Source organism: Chiloscyllium plagiosum, unplaced genomic scaffold (genome assembly GCF_037043375.1).
Source record: "Chiloscyllium plagiosum isolate Xiang-an unplaced genomic scaffold, Cpla_swu_hap1 HiC_scaffold_29, whole genome shotgun sequence".
In the NCBI taxonomy this organism is placed as follows: Eukaryota; Metazoa; Chordata; class Chondrichthyes; order Orectolobiformes; family Hemiscylliidae; genus Chiloscyllium; species Chiloscyllium plagiosum.
In genome coordinates this window covers 23,680,876-23,707,627 of record NW_028270167.1, presented here as the reverse complement: position 1 = coordinate 23,707,627, position 26,752 = coordinate 23,680,876, and the positions used below count along the sequence as shown (strand labels likewise).

Here is a 26,752-nt window from a genome sequence, read left to right as displayed (position 1 = left end):
GCCAATATGAATTCAGTATCTTCCTTGTTAGATTAACTTTCTTCATCTATCTACAATTGAATCTGAAAGGGCAAGTGTCTCAAGGCACAAATTTTAGTTTCTGAACATAGCCTGAGTAAGCACATATGCTTTGTACAATTGAGGAGAAAGTGAGGTCTGCAGATGTTGGAGATCAGAGCTGAAAATGTGTTGCTGGAAAAGCGCAGCAGGTCAGGCAGCATCCAGGGAACAAGAGAATCGACGTTTTGGGCATATGCCCGAAACGTCGATTCTCTTGTTCCCTGGATGCTGCCTGCCCTGCTGCGCTTTTCCAGCAACACATTTTCTGCTTTGTACAATTGTTGATTAACAAAACAGTAGCTCAGATCCAGAAATACTACCACTGATCCTATGTAATTCTGATTGGAGGTTATTTGTACTGTAATTATATCAGAAAATCAAAGATGAATAATGTTATCTTTAAAAAGCATAAGACTGCTTTTCTGCTCAAGACTTCTGCCTCCTTTAAATTCACTGTGCTTCTTCAGAGGCCCATCAAGAACTTTAAATCCCTCACTCACAATCTGGAAGATCACTTCATATGTGTTTCTGCACTGAGAACAGTTTACTTTCTCAGAACTCTTACTTGCTACATTAAAATTGGAAAAGGTTTTCTAAATTCTAAGCAAATGTAAGCTTTCCGAGTCTCCATTCACTCCACTGTTAGAAATACAGTTTACTTTTAACAGTTTATTTCATAATAGGAAAGGAAACCACTGCCTTGATGTGAAGTAATCAGCTCAACAGATAGAATAGCAAATGCAGAGACTCCAAAAAAGTACACCATGAAAAGACCTGGGCATTTTAGTGCATTAAAAACAAAAGTAAGCATGCAGGTTCAGCAAGTAATTAATAAGGCAAATTGAACTTTGGCCTTTATTGCTAGGGGTTTGGAGTTTAAAAATAGGAAGTCTTGCTGCAATTTCATGAGTACTATATATAGTTTTGATCACTGTATTAAGAAAGGAGGTAATGGCATTGGAGGCAGTTCAAAAGAAATTCATCAGGCTGGTTCCTGAGTTGAAGTGGGACTTATCAGGAACACTAAACACCTTTATACATTAGAGTTTAGAAGAATGAGTGGAGATCTTAAATGAAACATAGAAGAATCTAAATGGGATCAACTTTTTGTTCAATTATGTAACTGATCAATACCTGAAGCGGGACACTGGCTCAGTGGTTACCACTGCTGCCTCACAGTGCCAGGAACCCAGGTTCAATTCCAGCCTCGGGCGACTGTCTGTGTGGAGTTTCACATTATCCCTGTGTCTGGGTAGGTTTCCTCTGGGTGCTCCAGTTTCCTCCCACAGCCCAAAGGTGAGCAGACTCGGTGAACTGGCCATGCTAAATTGCCATAGTGTTCACGGATGTGTAGGTTAGGTGCATTAGTCAGGTGTAAATGTGGAGTCATAGGGTAGGGCTTGATTGGGATATTCTTCGGAGGGTCAGTGTGGACTAGTTGGGCTGAAGGGCCTGATTGCACACTGTAGGGATTCAAAATTCAATTCAATAATTTCTCTGTGAACTTTTCATATCCCTCTTGCAACTTGCCTTTCTGCCTACTTTGCAAATTTAGCATGTTCAAATTTGGCTACTGTACATTCACTTCCTTCCTCCAGTCCATTAAAATATTATAACAGTTGCAGTCTCAGCGCAGATTTCTGTGAAACCCCAAAGGTCACAGATCGCCAACCCGAAAAAGAGCATTTCGCATCTCCACCCAAACCATTTTACATTCTGGATTTCCTGAATGTAGGTCTTTCCCTCTACTGCACCTTTTAATAACCAGGTACAAATCCATATCATCCTGCATTTATTTATGCATAATGGAGACCAGATGGTATTTATTTGTTTCTGCTTGTACACTCAGATCCTTTGAGTTTCTTTTTAATACCACGTGCATTCAAATGGAGATTAGTTAGCTTTATCCTCTTATTATAATGGTAACTGTAGCCTTATTTATTGATTTACTCAAATCTATGAACCTGATCCCTTCCTGTCATAGTCTGTTTTTCATTAATTGGATTAATACATTTCTCTTTTCCCTTGTGATTTGCTTGTGCAATCTACCTCATCTTTCCAAAGTTGAACAGTTGCCCCCAATATTTTGCTTCCCCAGCTACTAAGTACACTTAATCTTCATTATCTGTAAGGGGTTGGAGAACAGATTTCCCACGGACAATATAAGAGAGTAGACTGCACTACAATGGGAATTCACTATCTATCCCAATGGACTCAGAAGTACTGCATAATCCATCAAGATCTGTCAATGAAGAAAATAAAATCCTGTCTGAGCTGACCTTGCCAGTTCTTTGATCCAAGTACAACAAAGGATCAAGTATAACTTGTTCACTAAGTAATGTTAATTCCATACTGATTTTAGTGACAGTAAAACTCTTAAAATGTGAAATCTTACGGTGTGTTTCTTTGCATCGATCACGGAAATTAAATTTTCTTTTTAAAAATTAGCTGTCTCTATGGGAATCATAAAAACTTCTTTGTTTCTTTTCCTGATCCCACAAAAAGGAGTAATGACAGCAAGTTACTCTAGAATTCAAATACTGAACATTTCGACAACATGTTTTTCAGTGTTTCTATTATATTCATTTCGTTAAATTAATTGTAAATGACTATTATCTTGTCACATTAGAAGATCACAAAGTCTGATCTTAAAATACCCATGTTTCATCCCAAGGATAGGGAGAGATACTACAGTCTCGACGATGAAAGGCTTCAGATCTCCGAAATGCAATTGGTTCTAGGTTTCTGAGTAAATGAAATACAAAAGGCCAAATTGCACGATAAACAAGTAATGAGGAAACTCAATAGTCATATTTTAAAGCAGACAAATACAGGGCACTGGTGAGATCACATCTGGAGCACTGGGAACAGAACTGGTCTTCTCATCTAATGAAGGATATAAATAAATTAGAGGCAGTTCAGAGAACATTTACTAGATTAATACCAGGAACAGACAGGCTGTTTTAGGTTAGGTTTGCACCTGCAAGCATAAGAGGAAACTGGATTGAAATATAAAACGTTTGGTGAGGTCTTCATATGGTTAATTTGGAAAGAAAGTTTCCTATTGTTGGAGTATTTCAAGCCAGGGGTAACTGTTTAAAAATAAGGGGTCTCCCATTTAAAACAGAGGTGAGACAGAATGCATTCCGAGTGCCACTGATCTTTGCCATTCAAGTTCAGCAATAGAATTTGAGTTCAGGAATAATAATGTCCTGCTTCAACTGATGAGACTGCATTTGGAGTATTGTGTACAGTTTTAGTCTCTTCATCCAAAGAAGGCCAGAAAGACAGTGCAATAGGGGTTCACATCATCAATCTCTGTGATGGTAGGATTGTTTTATGAGGAATTGGACTTGTTTTCCACAGTTTCAAAAAATGAAAGGTGATTTCATTGAAACTCGTTCTAGACTGTGAAAGGGTATAATATGGATACATGGTTTCCTCTGCCTGATTTTACAAAGCAGTGGAGAAATCTCAAATTATGGGGCAGGCCATTTACGACGGAGATGGGAAAAAACAGACTGAAATGAAGAGGAATTTTTTCATTAAGAGTGTGGCAAATCTTTCGGATTCTCCACCACGCAGGGCTGTGACATTTCAATCACTCAGCTTGTTCAACACAGACATTGATCAATTTCTGGACACCAGTGATTTCAATAAATATGGGAATAGGTGAAATGGCGATTTCATGTAGATAATCAGCTATGACCTCTTTTCAACGGTGAGAGTTATGGAAAGCCCATCCTGTAGTCTGTGCAACAACCATCTGCAATTGCCCAGAAACAAAGCCTTGAACTTTGAAGATCAGTTGCACATACATTTTTGTGTGTGGATCATAATTTGTTTTATTCATTGATGTAACTTGGGCTTTGCGAGGTGGCTTGCATTTACTGCCCAACTCCAGTTGCTCTTGAGAAAATGGTGATGAGCTAACTTCTTGAACCACAATCAAAAATCACATGACACCAGTTATAGTCCAAAATGTTTATCTGAAATCACAAGTTTTCGGAGTGTTGCCCCTTTATGAGGTGGAGTCAGCACCTCCACTCTTGAACCACTGCAGTTCATGTGATGTCGAAACATCCACATGCTGTTAAATAGGAAGTTTCAGGATTTTGACCGAGTAACACCAGAGGAACAGCAATATCTTTCCAAGTTCGAATGGCAAGTGGCTTGGAGGGAAACTTGCAGTTGGTGATTTTTCCATGTGCCTGTTGCCCTTGCCTTTCTCAATATTAATGTTGTGGGTTTTGAAGATGCTGCCAAAGAGCTTTGGTGAGTTTCGGCAGTGAATCTAGTAGATGGTACACTCTACTGCTGCAGGGGTTTGGCAGTACAGTAACTTCATGTTTGTGGATGCAGTGTTAATCAAGTGGGCCTGCTTTGTCCTAGATGGTGTTAAGTTTCTTGAGTGTTTTTGGCACTGCACTCGTCAAGGCAAGGAAATATTCCTTCACAATCTTGACTTATGCCTTGTAGATCGGGACAGGTTTTAGGATGTTGTGCTTGAAGCTGCAGTATTTATGTGATTGGTGAATTCAATTCAGTTTGTGCTCAATGGTAGCCTCCAGGATGTTGATAGTCGAAGAAATCAGTGATGATAATGCCATTAAATGTCATGGGCTAATGGTAAGATTCTGTTTTGTTGAGAGGTGGCCGCTGCCTGGCACTTGCGTGACATGAATGTAACTTGTCACTTGTCAGTCCTAAACGGAACATTGTCCAAATTTTTGTTTGGTTTGCTACATTTTGGCAATGGACTCTTTCAGGAATCACGAATAATGCTAAGCAGTCTCCAATTTTCAGCAAATATCCCCACTTCTGACATTATGATGTAGGAAAGATCATTGATGATGCAACTGAAGATGGTTAGGCCTCAGACCTCCTCTGAGGAACTCCTGCAGAGATGTCGTGGAGCAAAAAATGACTGACCTCTTTCACCCACAACCATCTTTCTTGCTGCTAGGTATGACTCAAACTTGAGCTCCTCCACAACATTATCTGTCAAGTGCAGCCTTGATGTCAAGTACAGTCACTCTCATTGAGTATAGAAGAATAAAAGGTGAACTAAAGGCGGTATTTTTAAATAATCGAAAGAAATGAAAAGGTGGATAGATAGAATCCATTCCCTCTTGTGAAAAAGGCCAAGACAAGACTTCACGACCCAAGAATTAAGTCGTCATTCAGGAGTAAAGTCAGGAAGCATTTCTTCCTTCACATCTTATCAGAAATCTGGAACATTCCCGCTCAGTAAATTGAGGAATAATTCAAATGAAAGCATTAAAACTGGATTTGGTTGTTTTTGTTTGATAAGGGATATTAGACAATAGGGAGCTAAGGCAGTTGAGGTACTGTGCCTTTGATTTAACTGAACTATGAAACAAGTTCAAGAGGTTGATGTTCCTAAATTCCTTGAATACAGCAGGAGTAAAACACATGAATTGATGACTAATATCAATATTATTTTAAAACTTAAGTTCAATAATCAGAATTTGACAACAACTCATAGCTACAATCATAATATTTTTGTGCAATGCTGTTCGAGAAAATGTGTGTAATATATTTGCTGAGTCAAGAGGTGTTTAATTAGTTTATTGGTACATATGTTCTGATCAATAAATTACGAATGATAACTACAGTGAGAGGTGTTTTGATTTTTTGTCAATCAGAAAACTCCACGAAATACCATATTCAAATCATGGCACACTTACTGCTTAAAAATTAATCACAATCACCCAAAATTGACAACAACAAACACAACTGCTCCAAATAAGGCAAGTACACTACAGTAATCAATCACAGGAACTTGAGATCATGAGTCCTCATTGTCTGGATAGCTCATGAGTTATCTTGCCACAGAAGTTGAGAAGTCATTACACAATCACCACTTCACTTTTTCATGACAAAAGCCAAAAAGACTCAAGTATCAAGGAATGTGACTACATCTGTACCATTTTCTCAGATCCTTCCAAAGTCAATAGAATTCAGTAAAGTATTAAACAATCAATATTTTGGTATTAAAATACTTATATAGCACAAAAAAAAAGTTAATTATTTTGATATAGCAAACCGTCAAAGATGCCACTATGATGGTTTCTTAGCAACATGCAATGACTAGCTGTTTGCTCAGGAACAGTGTGACCCACTAGAAAACCGAACAATAAATGATACATTACATCATCACTGTTCCAGCGTAAAGGCAGTATTGTAGGTTGGCTCTTGACCAGATTTTAATTTGTGTGTAAGTTTCACTTTCTAATATATAAGAATGCAGATGCTTTATTTGACTTGCATCAGTTAAAAGTGCACCATCTCAAGGAACAATGAATTTTCTTCACTTTTTTTTTCATTCATTTACAAACAGGCAATGTGTAGCATAGTTTAAGGTAAAACACATCACTGTGTGCCTTTCAGGTGATATCATCATGCAACTTTTCGTTAGACTTTTCCCTCTTTCCAAACTAAGATACCAAAACATTTTTCTTTCACAAACAGGATTTCTTCTTAAGAAGGAACAAGGTGCATGTAGCTAATAAACTCAGCAACATTACAACAAATGAATGTTGCATTAAGAAATATAAATTACATTAAACCTATGAGAAATTGGGAATGTTCTGGTACCTCAGTGGTGAGAACTCTAATGGTTACAACCTGTACAGAGATTCCAAAATACTGCCGTATGATACAGGGAGAGTAGTGAACTAAATTAATAGTGAATTAATTGATAATGTAAGGATTCTGTAACTGTTAACATAGAACAGCACAACACAGTAACAGGCACTTCGGCCCAACATGTCTATGCAACCACGATGCAATTCTAAAATAATCCCATCTGCCTACACATAGTCCATATCCCTCTATTCTCTGCCTATTCATGTTTCTGTCTAAATTCCCCTTAAACTTTGCTATTGTATCTGCTTCTACCACTTCCCCTAGCAACTTGTTCCAGGTTCCTGCTACCCTCTGTGGGGAAAAAAAAACTTTCCTTTGTTATTTTAACCTTATGTCTTCGAATATTTGACACTTCCATCCAGCCTATCAATACTCCTCATGATTTCATATACTTCTAACAGGTCGCTCATCAGCCTCCAATGTTGCGCCAAAAATAATCCAACTTTTTCCAAACACTCGCTGTAGCTCATACACTCTAAACCAGGTAACATTCTGGTAAATCTCTTCTGTACACTCTCTAAAGCCTCCACACCTCTCTGATTGCATGGCGATCAGATGGCACACAGTACTCCAAATGTAGTCTGACTTATACAATTGCAGCAGGACTTACCAACTTTTGTACTCAATCCCTTGACTGATGAAGGTAGGCATGTCAAATACCTTCTTTATCACCTTATCAACATGTGCAGGTACTTTCAGGCAGCTACAGACTTGCACTCTTCTGTATATCAATGCACCATACAGTCTGGCCATTTACAGTACACTTTGCTGTTGCATTTATCTCCCAAAATTGCATCACCTCACACTTGTTTGGATTAAACTCCATCTTACATTTCTCTGCCTAACTTTCCAGCTGATCTATATCCTGCTTCATCCTTAATATTCTTCCTCACTATCAACAACTCCACCAATTTTCATCCAGTTAATATTTTAAGAACAAACAGTGAGAGAAGATGCAGCCAGTAGCAGTTGGATTCTCACAGAAAGCTGTAATACTGAAAATAAACATATCTATTTTGCATGCACATAATATGGAATTCACACATTCACTGTATCAATAAATGATTCAGTCATTTTAATAGAGTTCCTCATTTGGAATAAGCTGACGAGAAACGTTATACTTGAACAAAACCAGAGGATGAGATGCTGATTCAAAGGCAGATAAGGGGCATAACAAAGACTGTTTCTTTCCCCGCTGCATGTCATTTAAACATTGGGTTTGTTCAATATACTGTTTTAATTGCATGGCACTGTAATCTTTTGCTATCAATTCTGTGTCTTATGATCCTGCCCCACTAGTTACCTGATGAAGGAGCAGCGCTCTCAAAGTTAGTACTTCCAAATAAACCTGTTGGACTATAACCTGATGTTGTGTAATTTTTAACCTTCATATAGACACAGTTAAAATTCAAACCAGGAATGCTGATCAGACTCTAGCTTAAATTGTAATGGTGTGTCCCAGATCTGACTCAGGCAATAATTGCTTGGCTGTCATCCAGACTGCTTTGACAATAGCAATGAAGACACTATACATCTAACAATATCACACCCAGTCAGGTTTTTAAAAGCTTCCAAATCTTGAATATCTCAGAAAAAATGCCATGGGTTATTATTTTGAAAAGCCCTACAAAATATTTTTCTGCCAGTTTCTATACATTTTTCATTTACAAATAAACTTTTCATTGTACATAAAAACAGACAATAGTGAATGCTCCATTCCATATTCAGCTATCTGGCATCAATTTAGCACCTATCTTCAGTTCCACTGCCACAATCAGAAGCTTACAGGAGGATGGGAAACAAAGTATAGACTTAGATGGGTCAGATTCAGATCAGGAAACAGGAGGTAGAACATTAACAATGTACTCAGCGACTAGGAAGAAATGAGGATTAAAAAGCATCCAGCAAAGAAAATTGACAAATTGAGCTGTGTATTCTTCAATGCAAGGTGTATGACAATCAACACAATGCAGAACAACGTCCATGTGCTTCAAATGTTGCCCTGAGAAAAAGCAACATAGGTCTATGATTTGGAGATGCTGGTGTTGAACTGGGGTATACCAAGTTAAAAATCACACATCGCACATCACCAGGCTATAATCCAACAGGTTTATTTGGAAGCACTAGCTTTCAGAGTGCTGCTTCTTAAGGTAGTTGTGGAATATAACACTAAGTCACAGAATTTCTAGCAAACGTTTGCAGTGTGATGCAACTGAAATAATAGATTGAAAAAGACTTGGATTGTTTGTTAAGTTTCTTATCTTTTAGAATGAACATGTTAGTTTTAGTTCTTTCATTTGCAAATCATTAGATTTTTTTAAAGTTATATTCTCAAGTGAACTTTAACAATTGGCATCATGTCAGCCCAGATAATGCATTTAAGGTGAGGTGCGCTGTGTGAGGCCTGTGCCACAATGTTCAGACTGATTCTAATCTAAACAAAAACAGATTTATAGATTCTTACATGGATTCATGCAGTTTTTGAGCAAAATGAAATTTAATTCTGCAAGTACAAATTCACCCCACAAACGTGTGTGTGTGTGTGTGTGTGTGTGGGGGGGGAGGGGGGGGGGGGGGGGGGGGGGTGATGTTATGAGTATCTGTGAGAGAGTGTGTCTAAGTGTGTGAGTGTAAAGGGGTGTGTGGTGTCCATTCATCCATTACTGTAGCCTCTGCTCGGTCTCGCCAATGTACCATGCCTCAGGGCATCATTGCCTGCAGTGTTTGAGATAGACAACATTGGCTGAGTCACATGAGTACCTGCCACGTACATGGTGGTGTCTGTGTCAACACTCTGACATGTCTTGCAGCGTCTACCGTGACAAGGTTGTCTGGTGTTGTCCTGAAAGCCAGGCAGTTTGCTATCAACAATAATCTGTTTGAGCTTTGTTGGGTGTTTAAAGGCGAGATGTGAAAGCGTGGTGAAGGTCTTAGCAAGGTGTTCATCCTCATTGATAATATGTTGCAGGCTGCGGAGAACATGCCGTATTTTTCAGCTCCTGGGAAGTACTGGACAACAAAGCGTACCCTGTCGGTTGCAGCTCGTGTCTGTTTCCTGAGGCCGTCGTTATGGTTTCTCGTTGTGGCACATCGGATGGCCTCAACCGGGACCCTGAGTTCACGTCACACTATAGGTGACCCCACTGCACGACGCACACGCACACACACAGACACAGACGTGCGCGCACACACACACACACACTCCTACAGACTCATACTCAGGCAGACCCTCTCTCATACACAAGCTCTCTCTCATACCCTCACACATGCACCCTCTCACAGACTTATACACCTTTACACTCACACACATACACACACTCTCTCACAGACATTCATAACACCTCCCAACACACACACACGTGTAAGTTTGTGGGATGAATTTATACTTGCAGAATTACACTTATTTTGCTCAAAAACTTCATGAATCCATGTAAGACTCTGTAAATCTGTTTCTTAGATTAGAATCAGTCTGAACATTGTGGCACAGACAGTCTCACACAGGGCACCTCACACCTTAATGCATTATCTGGGCTGACATGACACCAACTGTTAAAGTTCACTTGAGAATGTAACTTTAACAAAATCCTGCTATTTACATATAAAAGAACTGAAACCAACATGTTCATTCTAAAAGATGACAGACTTAACAAACAATTCAAGCCTTTTTCAATACATAATTTCAGTTATATCACCCTGTAAACCTTTGCTATAAATCCTGTGTCTTGTGATCTTATACTCCTCAACCACCTGATGAAGGAGCAGCACTCCAAAAGCTAGTACTTCCAAATAAACATGTTGGACTAGAACCTGGTGTCTTGCGATTTTTAACAATGCAAAACTACCTGAATATTGGTAAGAGCTTCATATACATGGTTACCTTTATTCTATTTCTTGGCTTGATAATGAGCCATTTAAAATTGAAATAGGTACCCTATGAGGAAAATAATACCTATTAAATAGCTTTACAGTATAATTTATTCAGACCCTAGTGCTTTAGTGGCTAAGTTTGAGCTTTAACATGGGTTTTTGGCCTTGTTAATTTTTTTTAAAGTATAAATTTCAAAGAATGGTAGAAACTGACAATAAAGCCAATCCCTTGCTCCCCTGTGCTAGTGCTTGCTGTTTTAGTGAGCAACCATGCCAACTGTCACATCCCTGTCCTTCAGTTCCTCACTCTTTTCAGATCCTGTGTCAGCTTCCATCAGTTTTTTAACTGGTAAACCATTCCAGATCCTGACAACACTGAAAGGTTTCTCCTCCTGTCCCAGCGAGAACATTTGTCAATCATTTTAAATATATGATCTTTAGATGGTAAGCCACTTGCATAAGAGACAGTCTTTCTCTATCTCCTCATTTAAGTCATAAGTCACTTTCTTCGAAATATTTAATATAGTTGAAAGGCACATTTGAATTTACATGAATGGAATGTTAACTAATGGATGTTAGGATGCTTTATACATACATATAGTGTTTAGAAATGGGTAATGGATTTCTTTGTATTAATATAGATCATTAAATAACCAAATATTGTATGGTACTATGTACAGTTCAGGTTGCTTTGTTATAGGAAGGATATTATTAAATTGGAGAGGGTTCAGAATATTTTTATGCGGTTGTTGCTGGGAATAGACGGTTTGAGTCATAAAAATAAGCAGGATAGGTTGGGACATTTTTCACTGGAAAATAGGAGGTTGAGGGGTGACGTTACTGAGGTTACAAGGTTATGAGGGGCATAGATTAAGTGAATAGCAAGGTCTTTTCCCTAGGGTGGGTGAGTACTAAATTAGGTGACATATTTTTAAGGTGAGAAGAGAAAGATTTAAAAAGGACACGAGGGATAACTTTTTATTTTAAGAGTGGTTCATGTGTAGAATGAACTGCCAAAGAAAATGGTGGATGCAGGTACAGTTACAATATTTAAAAGACATTTGAATAAGTACATAAATAGGAAAAGTTTGGAAGGATATGGGCCAAATGTAGACAAGTGAGACTAATTCAGTTTGGGAACATTGTCAGCAGGGATTGGTTGGATTGAAGGTCTGTTTCCATGCTGTATTCCATGCTTTATGACTCTAAGTCAGATGAATTAAGGGCAAAGATAAACACATAGCAGTATAATGTCATTGCTTTAATATAAACCTGGCTAAAGGAGGGGCAAAATTGGCAGCTTAATACCCTTAGATGTAGAATTTTCAGGCAACATAGTGTGTGGGTGACAAAAAAAGGAGGGTTGCAGCATTGGTTAAAGAATCAATCACAGTTGTAAGACGGGATGACATTCCAAACGGGTTAGCAAATGAGGCTTTCTGGATTTAGTTTAGGAATTAAAAAAAAGAGGCAGTCACACTACTTGGAGTATATTACAGAACCCCAAATAGTAAGAGGTAGATATAAAAGAACATATATGTAGACAAATTTATGCCCATTAGAATAAAACAGCAATAATAGTAGAAGACTTTACCCCAATAGCAACAGGCTTTCAAACAATATAAGGGGCACTGACGGTGGAAAATTCATGTGTCCAGGACTTTTTTTTTAAATGTGTCAAGCCCAGCAAAAGGAGATGCAATTCTGGATTTAGTTTTGGAAAATGAAGATAGGCTACTGGGTTAAATGACCGTTGGTGACCATATCGGGGATAGTGACCAGAATTCAGTTAGATTTAGTATTACTTTGGAAAAGGACAGAGATAAACCAGGAGTAAAAGTTTTAAAGTGGGGTAAGGCAAATTTTACAAAACTGAGAAGTGATTTGACTGAGGAGGACTGTTTAAGGTTAAATCAGTGGTACACTAATGAGAGGCACTCAAAAGTGCGACTCTGAGGGCACAAAACAGACATATCCCCTCCATAAATAAGAGTGGTACTGCCAAACCTAGACCCCTATCGTTGTCTCGAAAAAGAGAGGGGAAAAGTAAACAGAAAAAAAAAGCTAATGATAGTCACAAAAATCTCAAACGCTGCAGATATCCTAGAGGAGTACAGAAAGTGCAGGGCTCAAGAAAAAATAATAAGGAAATCAGAAAGGGCATGAAAAAACATTAGCAAGTAAGGTAAAAGAAAACTCAAAGATGTTTTGCCAGAAACAAAAAAAAGAGAACTTGTGACAAGATGCAGAGGATATGGGAAGAATTTTAAATAAATTCTTCGCCTCCACATTCACAAAGGAAAAAGACGATGGGGATATAGCAATCCACAAGAAGCAGTGTGAAATGTTGGACAAAACAATTATAACAAGAGGTAAAGTGTTAGAGGGAGTTAGAATCTCTGAAAGTGGATAAATCAAGAGGGCTGCATGGATTGTTCCCTACGATGTTGAAGGAGGAAATAGCAGGTGTTTTTAAAGATTGTTTTCCAAACTACATGAGACACAGGTAAGGTGCTGTAGCATTGGATGAATGCAAATGTGATTCCATTGTTTAGAAAAGTACAAAGGAAATACTAAGTAATTATAGGCAAATTACTCTTACTTAGGTGGTGGCCAAATTGTTGAATCAATGCTGAGAGTGAGAGATTAAATAAACTGTTATTTAGAAAGGCATAGACTCATCAGAATTGTCAGCAGGGCTTTGTGAAGGGAAGGTCATGGAAGTAACAAGGAGATCAATGAGGGCAGTGCAGTGGATATTGTCTACATGGACTTTACTAAGGCATTTGACAAGTTCCCACCTGGCAGACTGGTTAAAAAAGTAAAGCCCACGGAATACAGGGTAACATGCTGAATTGGATCCAAAGTTGATTTAATAACAGGAAACAAACGGTAATAGTCAATGGCTGCTCTTGAGAATAGAGAAGTGTTTTCAGTGGTGTTCTGCAGGCCTCAGTATTGGAAGCCTTGCTATTCGTTTTATACAGTAACGATTTGGACTTGAACATGGGAGGCACAATTAGGAAATTTATAGACAACACAAAATTTGCCATGGGATAGATGAAGTAAAGGATAGCTGTGAACTCCAAAATGATATAGATGGATTGATGGAGTGGGCAAGAAAGTGGCAGATGCAGTTCAACTCTGATAAGTGTGAGGTTATATATTTAAGGAGGTCAAACAGTAAAAGGAGTACACAATAAACGGGAATATATTGAGAGAGGTAGATGAAGTGAGAGATCTTGGTGTGCAAGTGCACAGTTCCCTAAAGGTAGAGATACAGATAGATAAGTTTGTAAGAAGGCTCTCCTTCACTGGCAGAGGTAGAGAATACAAAAGTATAGATATAATGACGAACCTGTGTGAGACACTGGTGAGGCCACAACTTGTGCAGATCTGGTCACTGCATTACAGGAAGGATGTAACGGTCTGTTATACGCTATATGAACTCTAATACATAAGTGCTCTTGATGGAGTACAGAGAAGATTTACCAGAATGTTGCCCAGAATGGAGAATTGTAGCTATGAAGAGAGATTCGGAAGATTGAGGCTGTTTTTCTTGGAACAGCAAAGACTGAGGGATAACATGATTGAGGTATACAAAACTGTGAGAGGTAGGCAAAGATTAGTCAAGAGGAACCGGTTTCCCTTGGCAGAGAGTTCAAAGACCAGGGGTCACAGATTTTAATTTAGCCACTGAAAGATTAGAGGGGACATAAGGAAAAAATGTTTTTTTATTAGGAGGATGGTGAGTGTCTGGAATTCACTGCTTAAGTTGGTGGTGGAGGCAGAGGGACTAAACTCTTAAAATGCACCTGAATCTGCACCTTCAAGTGCTGTATTCTGTAGTGCTATTGGCCGTATGAAGGAAGATGGGATTACAAAGAACATCTGGGTGTCAAAGGTCAGCATGGATAAGATGGACTGAATGGCCTCCTTCTATGCTGTATCGGTTCTATGGTTCTACATCCAGCACATTACATTGCCACTACTATTTGTATTTTCATTCTCTTCCCTGAGCATGCATAAACAATCAACATTTTTATTTAAATTAATTGCCATATCACTGCTAATTCTGTAGTTGTATTCATCCAATGGCCACAGAGTCTTGTCTGCATTCAATTAGATCATAGTTAATTTGAATGTCCACAGAATTTGCCGAACTTTGTTATATACTTTCTTCAACTCATAAAAGTATTGACCTGAGTCTTGAAGAGTCTTGCTTACACACAAGCATACATACAAGTATTTTTGTCAGGTTAAGAGAAAAGAAAGAGATTGGTCTCAGAGGCTGGCCTTCTAGGAAAACACACTACAGGCAATGGGATTATTGTCGAAGGCATAGGGATAAAGTGCCAGATGTTCTGACACCTATTGCTCTGACATACTGGCAAGCGCAGTTAAGTCATTATTGTCTCGGATCTCTTGCAAATCCAGCCTGCTCAGAAAATATAACCTCAAGATGTTCTTCCAAACACTCATTAAAAGAAAAATCAACATATTTCTATGAACTGACAGAGAGTTTACCTTTTAGAAATGGGAGAGACTAGCAGGATAGCTTGTACATAGTTAGCTTTCATCCAGTTCAGCTAGTACTTAGCCAGCTCTGCTCCAACTCAACTAGTTAAAACAAGAAGTTCTCCAGACCAGTCACTGTTCAAAATACCCATAGCAGTGTCTGCAGCAGAGCAAGCCATTATTACCATTCATGGACTTTCGAAGAAGCTTTTTAATAAAATAAACTCCAATGTCCACATTAAATTCTCACTGACCCCTTTTAAAGAAACCATCCCAGGTAGTGAATTTGAAATAGTATTTTTTCTTCATAATCCTTCAAAACGTAAGCCCTCTAAGTGATATTAAATATAAAGCATCTTTGTAACATTATTGTCAGTACACATTTGCAACATAAATAAGGGACTGCCACAGAACAGGAACATGTTCCTTCAACTATTTTGTGCATTGGTGCAGTAAGAGAAATTTGACGCGTATTCTATTCCCATTTACCAACAGTGTGTTACTGTTTCTCACGCTCCTAATGGCATTTCTATCACATTACCAACAACAGAAATATTGGCTGAGCCAAAAGTAGGGAGTGGCGTTTTTTGATAAGGGATAACATTACAGCTGTACTGAGGAAGGATATTCCCAGAAATACATTCAGGGAAGTTTTTTGGGTTGAACTGGGAAATACGACAGGGATGATCACCTTATTAGGATTGTATTATCGACCCCCTAATAGACAGAGGGAAATTGAGAAACAAATTTGGAAGGAGATCTCAGTTATCTGTAAGAATAATAGGGTGGTTATGGGAGGGGCTTTTAACTTTCCAAACATAGACTGGGACTGCCATTGTGTTAAGGGTTTAGATGGATACAAATTTGTTAAGTATGTACAAGAAAATTTTCTGAATCAATATATGGATGTACCTAATAGAAAAGATGCAAAATTTGACCTACTTTTGAAATAAGGGCAGGGCAGGTGACTGAGGTGTCAGTGGGGAAGCACTTTGGTGCCAGTGACCATAATTCTATTAGTTTTAAAATAGTGATGGAAAAGGATACACCAGATCTAATAGTTGAAGTGCGAAATTGGAGGAAGGCTAATTTTGAGAGTATTCAGCAAGAAGTTTCAAAAGCTGATTGGGGTCAGATGTTCGCAGCTAAAGGGACGGCGGGAAAACGGGAGGCCTTCAGAAATGAGATAACGAGAGTCCAGAGATAATATAGTCCTGTTCGGGTGAAAGGCTGGTAGGTGTAGGGAATGCTGGATGCCTGAAGAAATTGAGGGTTTGGTTAAGAAAAAGAAGGAAGTATATGTCAGGTATAGACAAGATAGATCGAATGAATTCTTAGAAGAGTATAAGGGAGCAGGAGTATACTTAAGAGGGAAATCAGGAGGGCAAAAAGGGGACATGAGATAGCTTTGGCAAATAGATTTAAGGAGAATCTAAAGGGTTTTTACAAATACATTAAGGACAAAAGGGTAACTAGGGAGAGAATAGGGCCCCTCAAAAATCAGCAAGGCAGCCTTTATTTAGAGCCGCAAGAGATGGCAGAGATACTAAACAAATATTTTGCATCAGTGTTTACTGTGGGAAAGGACATGGAAGATATAGAATGTGGGGAAATAGATGGTGAGATCTTGAAAAATGTCCATATTACAGAAGAGGAAGTGCTGGATGTATTGAAACACATAAAAGTGGATAAATCCCCAGGACCTGATCAGGTGTATCCCTGAACACTGTGAGAAACTAGGGAAGTGATTGCTGGGCGCCTTGCGGAGATATTTGTATGATCGATAGTCGCAGGTGAGGTGCCAAAACACTGGAGGTTGGCTAACATGGTGCCACTCTTTAAGAAAGGTAGTCAGGATAAGCCAGGGAACAACAGACCAGTGAGCCTCACGTCGGTGGTGGGCAAGTTGTTGGAGGGAATCCTGAAAGACAGAATGTACATGTATTTAGAAAGGCAAGGACTGATTAAGGATAGTCAACATGGCTTTGTGTGTGGGAAATCATGTCTTACTTGATTGAGTTTTTTGAAGTAAGGATTGATGAGGACAGAGCAGTGGACGTGATCTATCTGGACTTCAATAAGGCGTTCGACAAGGTTCTCCATGGGAGAATGGTTAATAAGGTTAGATCTCATGGAGTACAGAGAGAACTAGCCATTTGGATACAGAACTGGCTCAAAGGTAGAAGACAGAGGGTGGTGGTGGAGGGTTATTTTTCAGACTGGAGGCCTGTGACCAGTGGAGTGCCACAAAGATCGGTGCTGGTTCCACTACTTTTCATCATTTATATAAATGATTTAGATGTGAGCATAAGAGATACAGTTAGTAAGTTTGCAGATGACACCAACATTGAAGATCTAGTGAGAGAGGGAGAGAACAGTGGACAGCAAAGGAGGTTACCTCAGATTACAATAAGATCTTGATCAGATGAGCCAATGGACTGAGAAGTGGCAGATAGAGTTTAATTTAGATAAATGCGAAGTGCTGCAATTTGGGAAAGCAAATCATAGCAGGACACTTAATGGGAAGGTCCTCGGGAGTGTTGCTGAACAAAGAGATCTTGGAGTGCAGGTTCATAGCTCCTTGAAAGTGGAGTTGCAGGGAGATAGGGTAGTGAAGAAGGCATTTGGTATGCATTCCTTTATTGGTCAGAGTATGGAGTACAGGAGTTGGGAGGTCATGTTGTGGCTGTACAGAACATTGGTTAGGCCACTTTTGGAATATTGTGTGCAATTCTGGTCTCCTTCCTATCGGAAGGATGTTGTAAAACTTGAAAGGGTTCAGAAAATATTTACAAGGATGTTGCCAGGATTGGAGGGTATGAGCTATAGTGAAAGGTTGAATAGGCTGGGGCTGTTTTCCCTGGAGTGTCGGAGGCTGAACAGTGATCTTCTTGAGGTTTATAAAATCATGAGGGGTTTTGGATAGGATAAATAGGCCAAGTCTCTTCCCTGGGTTGGGGAGTCCAGACCTCGAGGGCATAGGTTTAGGGTGAGAGGTGAAAGGTATAAAAGAGGGGCAACTTTTCACAAAGAGGATGGTACGTGCATGGAATGAGCTGCCACAGAAAATGGTGGATGCTAGTACAATTAAAACATTTAAAAGGCATCTGGATGGGTCTATGAATAGGAAGAGTTTGAAGGGATATGGGCCAGGTGCTGACAGGTGGAACTAGATTAGTTGGGATATCTGGTCGGCGTGGATAAGTTGGATCGAAGGGTCTGTTCCATGCTGTACATTTCTATGACTCTAGTCCTCACAATTTTTAAAAGCAATCTATGATTTTATAAAAGGATATTTTCATTAGTAATATATTTAAAATCTGAAAAATGAAAAAAAATATATAATCAATAGCTCCTTTCCTGGCCCAATGCGTTCAAACTGGTCTATTCAGTAATCTCTATTGAAGGTGTGCCTATGTGAACATTTAGTGATGAGAATATTGAACGAAATTGTGAACCTCTCCATGGATAAATTAATTGTCTAAATTAATGTCAAGACTCATAAAGGAATAATGAGGGCAAAATGCCAGAGAGTAAACAGTAATTAATGTCTCCTGGACAGGAGTTAATGCCTTCAGGATTGAGAAATCAACAAAAAAGCATTTGAAAGCTATTTGAAGTCCTCAAAATTTTGAAGATTTCATTTCTCTATATATAATTTTCTTTCCTTTTCTGAGTTTATGTTTGTCCTCAGCAGGTGGCTATCACCATCACATGACTACCACAAGGGCAACTAGGGATTGGCAACAAGTGCTGGTCTTGCTAACAGCATTCAAATTCCAAAAGTACAACATTTCTGGAGTTGAATGATCATTACATTCACTTCATGACCATTCACCTCCAGTTTAAAATGAGACAGAAACATCAAAGGTTGCATTAAATTGGTTAAAAGTTGCACCCATTCCTAGCGTAATGAAATATTAACTGAATGCAGCATTGTACAACCATGTGACAGTCTCTCTTCACAAAATGCTGAAAAATATTCACATCCCAATAAAAATGAAAAATACCCTTGAGAGTCCCCTCTCTCAATACAGTCCTCAATGTCAACCTAGATAGATCAGTTAGCTCTGGGATTGGACTCATCATCTTTAAAGTTTACTTCATTAACTTTCAGAATGGTACAAGGAGTCCTTTACCCACTGTTCAACTTGGAAGGACATTTCAAGATTAAACATATGAAGTAGATTTTAAATTGAGGATTATGATGCCAAGAAAGGACAAAAGCCTTTGATTGGGGGGTATGATTTTCACTCAAAATAATTATGATAGGCAAATGAGGATTCTACCTAATGAATTGAAAAACTAATCCACTCATAAAAGGAACTGGCATCAACCTAGTTCCTGGACACACCACATAACATTGGTGTAGGAAACAGAAAAGCCATTTCACATTGTACGGGCACTCTTGGTAGACTGGAATCAGAGCACAACTATAATGTACATAAAGGGGCTTTACTCTGCGCCCAATTATGCTATCTATACTTGCACTGGGAGTGCTTTAAGTTAATTTCATAATGGGATATGCTCTAATCCGCTGTGCTCACAGCCGCTGAAACGTTAAACTTGATGAGATTCTATACAATTGTTCATTCATGTCCTTTTTGAAGAGGGGTCTCTTAATGATAAGATTTCTCCAAGATTAGACTTCAGAAAAAAAAATTCACCATGTCAAAACAGCATTGTTTCTTTGTTCTCAAATAAATTAACACATAAGTAGGAGTTTACCATTGTTCATTACTGTTTTAACTGGATTTCTGATCAGACTAAGCAATAGTCTAGTAGTATTGAGCATAGGTAATTTTTGTGCAATTCTTTACCTTAAAATTAAGTAATTTTCCAGAAAACTGCTTTTATCAAACAATTGCCCAGCAGTGTCCTACAGGGATCGGCTCTGAGTCCTTTGTTGTTTGTTATTTATATAAATGATTTGGATGAGAATATAGAAGACATGGCCAGTAAGTTTGCAGATGACACCAAAATTGGGTCGTACAGTAGACAGTGAAGAAGGTTTTTAAGATTAAAAAGGAATTTTGATCAAATGGGTCAACGGGCTGATAAATGGCAGATGGAGTTCAATCTGGATAAATGCGGGTTATTGCAATTTGGTACAACTAACAGGCTAGGATGTATATAATTAATGGTAGGTGCTTGGGTAGTATTGTAAAACAAAGGACCTTGAGGTTCAGGTACATAATTATTTGAAATTTGCATCACATATGGACAGGGTGGTTAAAAGGTATTTAGCACATTTACCTTCATTGCTCAGTCCCTCGAGTACACAGTTGGGAAGTCACGTTAAAGCTGTGCAAGACATTGGTGTGGTCTCTTCTGGAATACTGTAACCAGTTCTGATCGTCCAGTTACAGGAAGGATATTTTTATGCTGGAAAGGGTTCAGAAGATATGTACTAGTACGCTGCCAATTATGGGAGGTTTGAGTTATAAAGAAAAGCTGCATAGGCTAGTTTTTTTTAAATGGAGTGTAGGAGGTTGAGAGGTAACCTTATAGAAGTTTATACAATAATGAGGAGTTATAAATTGAATTCATGATCTTTTCCCTAGGATGGGGAATTTCAAGAATGGGGGCATATTTTTAAGGTAAGGGGAGTGAGATTTAAGAAAGACTACATGTTGGGAACAACTTCTACACAGAAGCTGGTTCACACATGGAATGAACTTCCTGAGGGAGTGGTGGATATGGGTACAATTACAACGTTTAAAAGACATTTGGATAAACACATGAAAAGGAAAGGTTTGGAGGGATATGGGTCAGGGGGAGCAGGCAGATGTGACTAGTTTAGTTTGCAATTGTGTTCTGCATGGATGGAAATGTGTTGCTGGAGAAGCGCAGCAGGTCAGGCAGCATCTAGGGAACAGGAGAATCGACGTTTCGGGCATTAGCCCTTCTTCAGGAAGGGCTAATGCCCAAAACGTCGATTCTCCTGTTCCCTAGATGCTGCCTGACCTGCTGCGCTTCTCCAGCAACACATTTCCATCTCTGATCTCCAGCATCTGCAGACCTCATTTTCTGTTCTGCATGGACCAAAGGGTCTGGTTCCATGCTGTATGACTCTAAGAGAATACCAACTGTAGTGAAAGACTACTAAGAATTCTCCACAGCCCATTGGTAGATCTGCATTTATATTAAAATGTATTGTCTTTTACTCAAGACTATTTCCCATCACTGACCGAAACTACACGATTAATTTTATTGCACAGTATCTTCTACCATACAATGAACCGTAAAAACTATTAATAAATAGTTTAAACTATTAATAAATTTATCAAAAATCATGGATAATTGGACCAGAGTTAAAATACAGTTCGGTGAATTAGGCTTATATGGAGCATGAGCCTAAACGTGGTGGGTTCAATAATGTTCTGTTCCAGTTTGTAAACTTTATATAACCACCTTTAAAATGATAGAATGTGAAGCTCAGATTTCAGATCATAAAAGACATGATCTGTTTCAAGAAAACATCATGAAAACCTAAATGTTAACACAGACCTTTCCCTATGGTAAGTTTCCATGTTCCATTTACTCAACTCAGCTGCATTGATCCAAATAAAATACTAAAGTAATGCAACTTACTACTATGGCTTTACAGAACAGTCATTCACAATGTAAATAAGATTACTCCTGTGTTTGACATCAGAACAATACTGAATAATTTGAACCTACAGATCCCTTGATGAGGCAATAATTGCACAATGTATCATCCTTGGGATGAGTCTAACAAATAAAATAAAAATTGGCGGTGACAGCACCCTTTGTTTTGAAAAAGAAAAACCGAGCAAGGTCAGCTGAAGACTATACAAAGCTAGAAGAGTAAATAATTGGAAAACTTGATAAAATTTGCTATGATGTGGGAACTGTGCGGTAAACACTCCCAAGGTTCCTTTAAAATCTGGATTTCAGTACAGTTTAGGCTGGTGGGATAAATGCCTCCCTCCTAATGGTCATTGCACAAAGGTGCCTTTTATTTGATGTGACCATAATTGGCACTGAAGTCTAATTTTGTGGCTCAGTCGGGGTAAGAACGAACGGTGAGAGAATTTAAAATGGGATGTGATTATTTTTCTGAAAGTTTCCTTTTGGTTGGGTTAAATCTTACCCTACAGTGGCATAGCAATAATTCATCCTGCATTAATCCCACACTATACATGATCTGGAACAATCTCAACTTGATCGTGGATGCAAATTGTGCAAAATGCTGCCTTCTCCAATGACATCCCTCAACTTTATGAAAACAAAACAAGATTTTCTTAATATGCAAAATGTCCAGAAGATGACAAAGTTTGTTTTTATTTTACAGGCAAGGATATAAAGCACAAACCATTATTCACTAAACTACTTTTTATTGATGGCATCTGAACTGAAGGAAATCAATATAATGCAAAAGATGCTACAGTATAATAATTTTCCTCAGCAACAATGTACTAATTTACATATGATGCAAATTACAAATTGAAAGAATTCTGGGAGCTGACAGACATAATTTTATAAATCTCAATCCCTGTTCCTGCAATAAATAGGTGTGCCTAACTCAAATTTATTTACAAAGATTTTCCCTCGTATCTTACGTAACAATTAAAGATAAACTATGTCCAGTTTCTTTTGATAGGTCATTGCAGATTTTCTTTTGCCCCTTCTAGTGTGAATTTAATACAATGTGAACAGTTGGTTGCCGATTTTTCAATTCAACATTTCCTATTCTTATAAAATGTCCTCAAGTTGTGCTTCTCAAATTAGTCCTTTTTAAAAAGTCTGTTTGATAGGTAATCCTTGTGTGTCAATCATCTTAAATTTTCAAGTTCATAACATAAACTTTTCATAACTAAGGTTTACACATAGAGACAACTTAAAATCTCAGCGTTGCCCTTAGTTACAATATTTTAATTAAGGAGTTCTGACAATTCCATAAGCCATAAAAATGAAATTTGAATGGTTATCTTTTGGGCCTAGTGAACAAGCATTTGACATTGCCAAGACATTTTCAAAAGTTTTGTAATACCATAACATCAAAATGGTTGAAATGAGGGTGCCAAAACTGCTAATGTTGTTCCAGGCTGTGGGTGTTCCTCATCTCCTTTATCAAATTAATATGCAAGGAACTGTACTTCAATTAAAATTCTGGTAATTAGGCAAGAGTTATTACATTAAGTCGGAGTATTAACACTTATGAGAAAGTTCAATACTGTTAAGAACAATTATATCAACCATACCACAAGGTAACATTGCTAAGGTTCTACATCGTCATTGGGAAGATACTTGAACTCTAAGTATCAACTGAATAATACCGATTCTTTCAAGTTCTCACACGATTTTGCGAAGCACCTCCCCACCCCCAAATCAACTGTAAGTGATTTGAAGCAGTTATTACTTCCAGATGATGTTGTGACAATGGTAGCCAATGCAGGCTACCCAGTATTTGCTACTTCACAGTAGAAGACGACAGAACATCAGGGAGATCCCGTAAGGAGATCGGGAAGGATATCCGATCTTGGAAAGAGGCACTTTAATTCCCCGAATAACTGTTCTTCCTGCGTGCAGTAACTTTCCGTGAACACACAATTTATCAGAGTGGAGCTGTCATTCGACAAGTACTCAAACCACCAGTAACTTTTCTACTCTTTATATCTTTCACTTACCTTAACTTTAAACATAAAGTGAAGTAATCTTGCTTTAACACTATATTTTAGGAGGAATAGCACTCCTCTTCTTTCGAGATGTCTTTTTTGTTTCTTACCGTTTTAGATTTCCTGTCAAATACAGCAAACATTTACCGGCTTCGGGGAAAGGGGTGGAACTGGACGTTGTGGTTCATTGAACAAATCAGCCAGCTTGTGTTTAATCACAAAGTTCTACATTTTTGTGTTTGAAAGGTCAATGTGGTGATTTGTTTGGCATACACGAACAGCAAGTTAAAAATTATATGTTTGCGGAAGTTAAAATTGATAATTGGATAATTCCCCCACCCCCAAAATATATTAGTTGCTTCCATTCACTCTGGCTCGTCCAGCGGACTAAGTGTGGGGCTACATTAGATGATTGACGGATCATTTACCAACCACTGGCGAGAAGCTCGGATCAGTCGCATCCGTGCACCAATCATTCCTGACCTGAGGCAGAACCTGAACTGATCCATTGGATACAGTACATCTCTCATGTTCTTAAGTAAAAAATGCAGCAGACCATTGAAGTCAGCCTATCAGCAATCAGGGTAAACAGAATGTAACTAGAATTTAAAAGAAAATATCCTACATTGTAGGCAAATTTTAATATAATCTACTAACTTATCTTTTTAGAGCGGAAAGGGACAGTGAATATCATCAGTGGCACAGGCCACTTTCATGCCATTTATTTATCGGACTCAGAATAATAAGCGTGAGTTTCAGAAGTTCCCATTTTTTCCATTATAAGCAACGGTATGTTGTCATTTAAAATCTAACTTTACAAGTAATCCAGCTGTGATGAAAGGCTGTATAAAATAAACCCAAAACTACTTCTCGTCTTCCAAACCACACATTATTACAAAGGACACTATCACAATCATAAATATTGTGATTCTAATCAGTGTTACACAATTTCTATCCTTATCAACTACCTTTTGTTTTAAGAATCATCTCAATTACGTCAGTGCATTAATTCCTGACTAATCTATCCACAGAAAGGTAAGAGATTGTATATCTCATTGATACCTCAGTTTACCTGTATCAGCTGGGGCTCAGTTGGAAGCACTCATGCCCCCAATCAGAAGATTGTAGATCAAATACCAATCCAACACTTGAGCACAAATATTAATATTTGCATTCCAGTTCAGGACTGAGGGACTGACACAGTGTTTTTCTGAGGCTCTGTCCCACCTTTCAGATGTTTACAGAAAATAAAATTACATTATTTCAAACAAGAATTCTACGTCTACTGCTGGCCAATGAACAAATTCAAAAGAGAATACCTGCTCAATTTTATTGAAGGTTGGTTACATACAAATTGGGTTCTGTATTTTGTACATTTCTACATTAATCAGACAGGATTCAAGTATAGCATAAATCAGACATCGGCTATTTGCGCCAACGGTCCCATTTCTGTGTGGTAATCCTATGCAACCTTATGTAACAACATGCAAATATGGGTACACAGAAAGATAGAAAATAGGAGGAGGAATAGGTATTCAGCCCTCAAACCTGGTCCATCATTCATTTTGATCATGGTTGATCATCCAACTCAATAGCCTGTCATTGATTCACTGAATCATACAGTAAAGAGGCCTATAACCTAACTTGTTCCTGATTTTCCCTGTATCTTTGATATCTTATTCTCAAGTGCAATATCCAACTCCGTGAAATCATACAATGTTTTGGCCATGACTGCATTTTGTGGTAGAGAATTCCACAAGTTCCCCATTCTGAGTGAAGAAATTTCTTCTCATCTCAGCCTACCCTGTATCCTCAGACTGTGACCCCTGGTTCTGGACTACCATATCATTGGAAACATCCTTCCTGCATCTACCCTGTCTTGTTCAATTAGAATTTTATATGTTTCTAGGAGATTTCCTTATTCATGTTAACTCCAGCAAATATAATCCTAACCGATTCATAGTCCCCTCATCTGTTAGTTCTGTCAAACCAGGAATTTAGTCTGTTAAACTATGGCTGCATTCCCTCTATCGCACAAACATCCTTCTTCCAGCAAAGAAACCAAACCTACACATAATACTTGAGATGTGGTCTCACCAAAGCCTTGTAGAACTGCAAGAATCCCTGCTCTTGTATTTAATTGCTCTCATCATGAAGACCAAGATACCATTTGTCTTGTTGATCGCCTGCAAGCTTACCTTCGGTGACTGGCCTACAAGGACAACCAAGTCTCATTGCACAGTCCTCTCTCTCAATACATAGGAGCATAGGGAATAGGAGAATGATGACATTTCACTCATTGAGCTTCATATGAGTAAGACTTAAACAACTACTATGGACTTGTGGAAGGATTTTGCATACTTTTTTTTTAAATAAAGGTCTATGAAAAGCATAATGCCTTTTTTTTTTAAAGCCAGGACATTTCTTGGAAACTACATAGTCGCACATACTTGCCACCATACGTTGTCTGAACTCATTTCAGGATATTTTTTTAAAACACAAGATAAAAGGTCATTTTATTCCTGAACTATTGCTGAAATTTGCTAACTGAAATGTAATAGCTATTAGCTTAGATAAAGATACAAAGATCAACGGTAAGTACTGATAAAAGGTGAAAATAAAATTAGTCTCCACCATCATTGGTTTGCTTAAAGATTTCTCTTTTGGAAGTGATTGCATTGAAAACCTGAAGTCAGAATGCAGCACCTGCATTGGTTTCTGTGGTCTGAACAGAACAAATTCTGGGAAGGAGTGAAGCTTCCTTTATTTCACTTTTATGGCACTGTAGTTGGTGTCTGGACCTTGGTCGTCTGATTCAGTATATCAGCCTTGGAGCTGGTTTACCTTCTTTGTCCTCATTACTAAAACACTCCCTGATGGTATCTCTCAGAATTCTTCCTGGAGTTCTACTCAAAACGGTGTCTCATCACACTAAAACAACGATGATGTTAATTCCAAATGAGACATTGTTCGGCATTGCAAAGAGGTTGTGA

At 38.4% G+C, this 26,752-nt stretch overlaps 1 protein-coding gene across 14 annotated transcripts in view; it reads right to left on the bottom strand.

Moving 5' to 3' along the window:
* gramd1ba (GRAM domain containing 1Ba) overlaps window positions 1-26,752 on the bottom strand; it is a 647,360-nt gene that overhangs the window by 458,197 nt on the left and 162,411 nt on the right. For 11 of the 14 annotated variants that reach the window (XM_087976415.1, XM_087976419.1, XM_087976416.1 and 8 more), the window contains exon 1: window positions 23,772-23,877. The exons of the other annotated variants lie outside the window; for them this stretch is intronic. The gene's annotated coding sequence lies outside the window, so the exon portion shown is untranslated. Of the gene's footprint in view, window positions 1-23,771; window positions 23,878-26,752 lie in introns of those variants that run through there. 14 annotated transcript variants of the gene reach the window in all.